This window comes from Rhinopithecus roxellana, chromosome 3, assembly GCF_007565055.1.
Source record: "Rhinopithecus roxellana isolate Shanxi Qingling chromosome 3, ASM756505v1, whole genome shotgun sequence".
Classification (NCBI taxonomy): Eukaryota; Metazoa; Chordata; class Mammalia; order Primates; family Cercopithecidae; genus Rhinopithecus; species Rhinopithecus roxellana.
Genome location: NC_044551.1, coordinates 16,673,974 through 16,680,054, shown reverse-complemented (window position 1 = coordinate 16,680,054; position 6,081 = coordinate 16,673,974).

The following is a 6,081-nucleotide window of genomic DNA, read 5'->3' as shown; positions in this document are numbered from 1 at the left end:
CGGAGGCGGAGGCAAACCGTGCGCTACCCGGACGCCCATTGGCCGGATTGGAAGGGGGCGGAGCGCGTCCTCCCTGGGCGCCGCTGGGGAGCCCGGCGGGGGGCGGTGTCCGGGCTGGGGAGGGGCGGGGCTGGGCTGCGTGGGGCGGGGTGGCTCCCGTGGTTTTCCCGCCCTCTGAGCTGCGGAGTGGGAGCCGGGAGGAGACCCTGGGAAGCCCCGGTGCTTTCCCCGGCTACCGCTTAGCGGCTTCTGAACTTGGCTTCCAGAGGGGCCGCCACTGAAACCAGCGACCCTTTCCGCCTTGCTGCCTGCCACTTGGAGTGGACTATTTCTTGAACCTCCTGCCCGCGGGCCGCAACATCTAGGTCGTGGAAGAGAGGGCAGTTACTTTAGCATTCTACCTAGGGTTGGCCGAGAAAGGAGGAGAAATAGGGTGTCTGTGTGCGCTAGCGCGTGCGCCCCGGAGTTAGACTTGGGTGCGCCCAGCGGACGTGGTAGGTGGGTGGGTGGGTACCAGGTTGGGCGGGGAAATAACGAAGAATCCATCCTCTCACCATAAAAGGAGTTGGAGTCATTTGGCAGTGACCGGGCTGCGGGCTGCGCTTGGTAGGGCACCCCAGGCGAAAAAGAAAAAAAAAAAAAGAAAGAGGAGGAGACAGTGACTGCAGCCTCTCCCGGCGCAGGTGGCAGAACCTTGCCGCTTTCGAGAGGTGGAGCCTTGGTGGGGTTGGGAGGACTGCCTAACTGCGGTCTTTTTCTCCATTCTCTTTCCGGGGAACTTCTCCGCCCTGAAAGGATAGAGTGAGCTTCCTGCCTTCGGCCTTGTTAAACTTGTTAGACCCCATTCACCATAAATCGTTTGAAAGACTAGTGGAGGGTGAGAAGGGGGTTTGAAAGTCACCGGAGTAAAGGAATTCTCCAAGCACCACCTCATGATTAATTCTTGGAAAAGCCTGTTTGCGCGGCCCTTACAATTAGTTTGACTTGTCTAATGAAGTTTTTCTCTGTACTCCTTCTACTCTGTTTTCTAAAACTAGAACTAAAAACTTAAAAAATTGTAAAATTTCATGGTGTAATTAAAACCCCTTTACCATTTTTTTTTTAAAGTAAAATTGTGTGGCCCTATTTCACAATTTAAATTCCTGGAAAAACCTCTTCCCATCTGCAGTGTACAAGCATTTTAACATATGTCTCCTCACAGGGTAAGTACATAACTGGATTCTTTTATATGATAAGCAGGTACCCATTTCTTAAATGTTATTTCTTGAACAAACCTCCTAACTGGTTCTTCAGTTGGTCTCAGTAACACATGGGTAATAGGAGAAACTAAGAGGGCTTTCCGATTTCAAGTAATTACAGGTCATAAAATATCCAGAATCATATTTACTTGCATAAGGCACTATATGGATATATTAAAATAGAATTGTTCTGTTTATACTATTAATATCAGAAGGAAAAATACATATTTGTTAGCCAGTATTAAAAAGATTGATGGTGATTGGTCATTTTCTTAGAACCTTCTTTTAATCAGCACTCTAACTACTTCTGTTGTCGATGCTTCCTTTGAACAGTAACCTCTAGGACTGTGTCAGCACAGAAAACAAATCAACATTAGAAAAAAGGAAACTGCACACTGCGCCATTCCTCACTAACCACATTGCTTTGCTATCACTCATGTCAGTTGCTTGTCAGTAAATATGTGGAGGGGAGGTTGGGAAGTTCCTTATACTCACTGCTAATACAAATATATATATTTTTTCAATTTTCTTTCCATATGAAGCTTATAAAAGAGAAAACAATTGGTTGCTATTTATTAAGTATGATGAAGAGTATATTACATATAAAAACAGACGCTGCTGAGATAATTAATAACTGTTACAGGTATTAGCATGTCATTGACAAACCAGACTTGTTATCGATTGAGCTGTTCTTCTTACTAGTCCTTTGAATTTTCTTTCTACAGTAGCTTTAGGAAGAAGAAAAGTAAATAACCTAATGCTCAATACTAACAAATTGTAATGAGGTTTATCTGTAGTCTCTTTTGTTATGTGATTCTTAAAACTTAAATGTAGCTTTCAAAAGTAGAAGTTGAAAGTTTCGGTAACAAATTATTTTATTTTCTTAGTTTGAAAAACTGGGACAGTAGAGTTCAGTTTCTCTCACACTCTGCCAGGAATTTGCATTGCAAAAGGAAAGGAAGAATTGCCATAATTATGTGGGCAATTCTTGTCATTGTTTTTCAATGAAAAGATTTTTATTCTAAGCACTTTTAAAATTCTCCCTCGCAGTTTCTGCCACAATCCCTGCTTCTCTACGCTGGAAGACCCCAGTTCAGTTCTTAAAAACTGTCATTAAATAGCTCTGAAGGTTTGCCTACTCCAGGAACTGTCTGATCAGTTTGATTGCTCTGTTCTAGCTAATTATTTGACTACTTTTTGAGTAAACATATTCAGGTGGGAACCCATTTGTAAACAAAGGCTGCTTGGGAGCTAGTAATCACTTTTAGTTTTCCTTGGATCAAAGGAAATATGGGACAGACAGGACCTGGGCTCAGCCAGCAGGAGTGGGGTGAGAAGGGGGATCATTTCCAGGAGGAAGAAGCAGGATGAGTCAGATCTGGCCTGGACCCCTTCCTGAGCCACAGCTGGCAGGATCTTAGAGCATTCCTGAAGCACTAATATTCATGTAGCAAAGCCTGTGCAAATTGTGTTTGCTTTTGTCTTTCATGACAGGCCATGCAGAGACTCAAAACAGAGTGTGAAAGGCGCCTATCAGGTACAAATAACAAAGTACCCTTGGACACATTTGCCCTCCACAGGCTCATCCAGTTGGTTCAGTGGATTACAAATATGGCATTCACCTAACCCTAAAATGACTGCCCTCCCTTTTTAGTGGTACATTTCAAATGTCTGGCCTCTTAATTATTTTCATTTTCTAAGCATTTTCTAAGCATGATTTTCATTTTATGCTGAGTCCAATGCCTGGAGCTGACACCTATCAGTGCTGTGATTAACTCCCCAGCATCTTCATGTGGCGATAAACTATTGCTGTGGAGGCTGGCCACTACCTACTGATTGCTTCAGGCTGCCCTGACAGCCTGCTCTGACAATTACACTCCTCAAAGTAATAGCTTTCTGTTCTTTTATTCTGCTGTCTCCCCTTTTTTCCCTCCAGTTTCACCACACCCCCATGTGGATTGGACCAATGGGCAAAGAAAGGAGATTATTTACCTGCAGTGGCCCTCCCCCCCTTTTTTTTTGAGATGGAGTCTCGCTCTGTCACCCAGGCTGGAGTGCAGTGGTGCGACTTGGCTCACTGCAACCTCTGCCTCCTGGATTCAAGCAGTTCTCCTGCCTCAGCCTCCTAAGTAGCTGAGATTACAGGCATGCACCACCAGGCCTGGCTAATTTTGTAATTTTAGTGGAGATAGAGTTTCACCATATTGGCCAAGCTTGTCTCGAACTCCTGACTTCGCGATCCACCCCCGCTTCGGCTTCCCAAAGTGCTGGGATTACAGGCATGAGCCACCATGCCCGGAGTGGCCTACTTTTGAAGATACAAGTGGAGAAATAAAGTCTTACTAGTTCAGAAGTCTCCCTACAGGAGGAAGGACCTTCTGATTATATTTCAGTTTCTTCTCATACCCAAATTGCTGTATGTTTTAGCAATGTGGAGGATGCACAGAAACTTCCTGGCTTAATCAACAACAGCAGCATCACCTGTAGCTCATGTTAGTTTATCACTTTCCATAGCACTTTGACACTTGTGTTCTCATGCGCTTTTATTAGCAACCCCCTGAGGAGGTTAGGTAGGTGTGACAGAGACTGCTGTTTCACCAAATCTTGTTTCCATTTCCTCTGGAACACATAGCTGGGTATTATTTCCCAAACTGACTTCCTGTGGTGAGGTGCAGCTCATGTGACTGAATTCTCACCAGGGGAATAGAGGTAGAATTGATGTATACCACTTCCAGGCTTGGTCCCTAAAAGACCCTGGTCCTCTGTGCTATCTTTCGTCCTCTGCCAACATAGTACAGGTCCCGGGTATATGGCAGAACCACTAGATAGAAGGTGACTTGGCCTCTGAATGCCTGTATGGATCTCATTCCAATCCCAGCAGCCCTCACTGGATGATGAAGTGAATGAGAAATAATCCACTGAGATTTGGGGGGCCTCTTATTTCAGCAATTAGCCTATGCTGACTAATTTAGTACGGTTGACATCATCTTCCTTCAGTGAGTGAGAATGTGGGCACAGAGATTTTACGTGGCTTGTTCAGAGTAACAAGAATTAGTAAGAATAGCTGAAATTTATCCAATGCTCAGCCTATGTGAGACATCATGCTAACTGCAACATGCATATGCTGTTGAATTCTCACAGCAAACCTATGAGGAAGGTACTAGGCAGTCAGATGCCCCTTTCACAGATGAGCAAACCAAAGTTTGGGTAATGAATACTGGGAGTGTTTTTTTTTTTTTTTTTTTTTTGGCAGGGTCCCAATCTGTCACCCTGTCACCCAGGCTGGAGTGCAGTGGGGTGATCTTGGCTCACTGCAGCCTTCACCTCCTCGGCTCCAGTGATCCTCAGCCTTCCAAGTAAGCCAGGACTACAGGCAGGTGCCACTATGCCTGACTAATTTTTGTATTTTTTGTGGAGATGGGGTTACCCCATGTTGTTCAGGCTGGTCTCGAACTCCTGAGCTCAGGAGATCCACATGCCTCCACCTCAGAAAGTGATGGGATTACAGGCGTTAGCCACCACACCCAGACCAGGTGTTGTCAGTTTTGAAAGGCTGCCCAGCAGCTGAACTCCTTTTCTGTTAGTAAGAATCCTCCATTGCATAATATTATTTGGAGGCAAGACCTAGCCTGCCATGAGAGAAGCTAAATGGGCTGGATTTTCTCCTTCCATCCCCTGCCAGGGCTTGAGCATATGACCTTTGCTTGGCTTATCAGATACCACTGGTTTAGATATTTAATCTTGAAGGAGTGGCACAAAGACATAAGAGCAATTTCAGAAGTCATTCACAGCAGCAGTTTGTCTGGGGCTCGTGGTGTCAAGGGTCCTGTAGTAATGGCTGTTGGTTGAGGCATGCTAACTACTTGGTTAGGATGGTGCGACCTTGGCTGAATTTCCTGCTGGCAGCCTTCCTGTTGACTCTTTGTGTAATTGGTTGTCTTTCCAATAAATTACTTTCCTACTTATATTGACCATGCTCAGTTTCTGTTGCTTACAAATAATAAGCCTACCCAAGACAGAAAAATTGAGTAAACTCTCTAAGATCACAGTTCTGATAAATGGTAGAGCAAGGATTTTAATCTAGGTCTCCTTGATCCCCAAACCTGTACCCCTAACCTCTATGTATCTTAACCTAAACTCGACCTTGAACCACATAACTCTTAGTCCTCTTTTTTCTCCCTCATTGCCTTTGGGATAGAGATAATCTGGGTTCAAGGCCATAGTAGGTAAGTTGCCTAAGGCTTAATAAAAAGGAGTTTTCATTAAATGGATCATTTCAAAGATTAAGTAATATAATACAAATAAGATGTCTGGTACATAATAAAACATTAAAAATTTTAGCCTATTATTAATTATGTTTTCAAAATTCACTTCTAATGATTGTATAATTAGTTTTTGGCCATAACGTATTTAGAGGGCATTGTGATAAATTGAATATATATAACTTTGATGGAACTGATTTTTGCCTGGGCCTAACCCCAAATATCCAAAGACTGGTTGTGTACGTAACCACAAAGAAGGAATTAAGATAATTATTTTGATAACTTAGACAACCCCTCCCTTCCTTTTGATGAGAAGGAAAGAATTACTTTCAGTGAGATTATTTCTATTACCTACTTACACTGCATAAATTCAGTAAGATGATTGCTTAGGGGCACATTTAGTATTGACTATGTAATTACAGTGTAGCTGTTACAGAGGAAAATTAGTGAATTTTACCCCAGACACAGAATTCACCTGGTTTTCTCCCAGAATATGTTTCTAATTTTTAATTTTGAGATGTGTGTAAGAAAAACGGAGGCGCATTTATTTGGAGAGATGAATGCGAATCTGCCTGGAAACA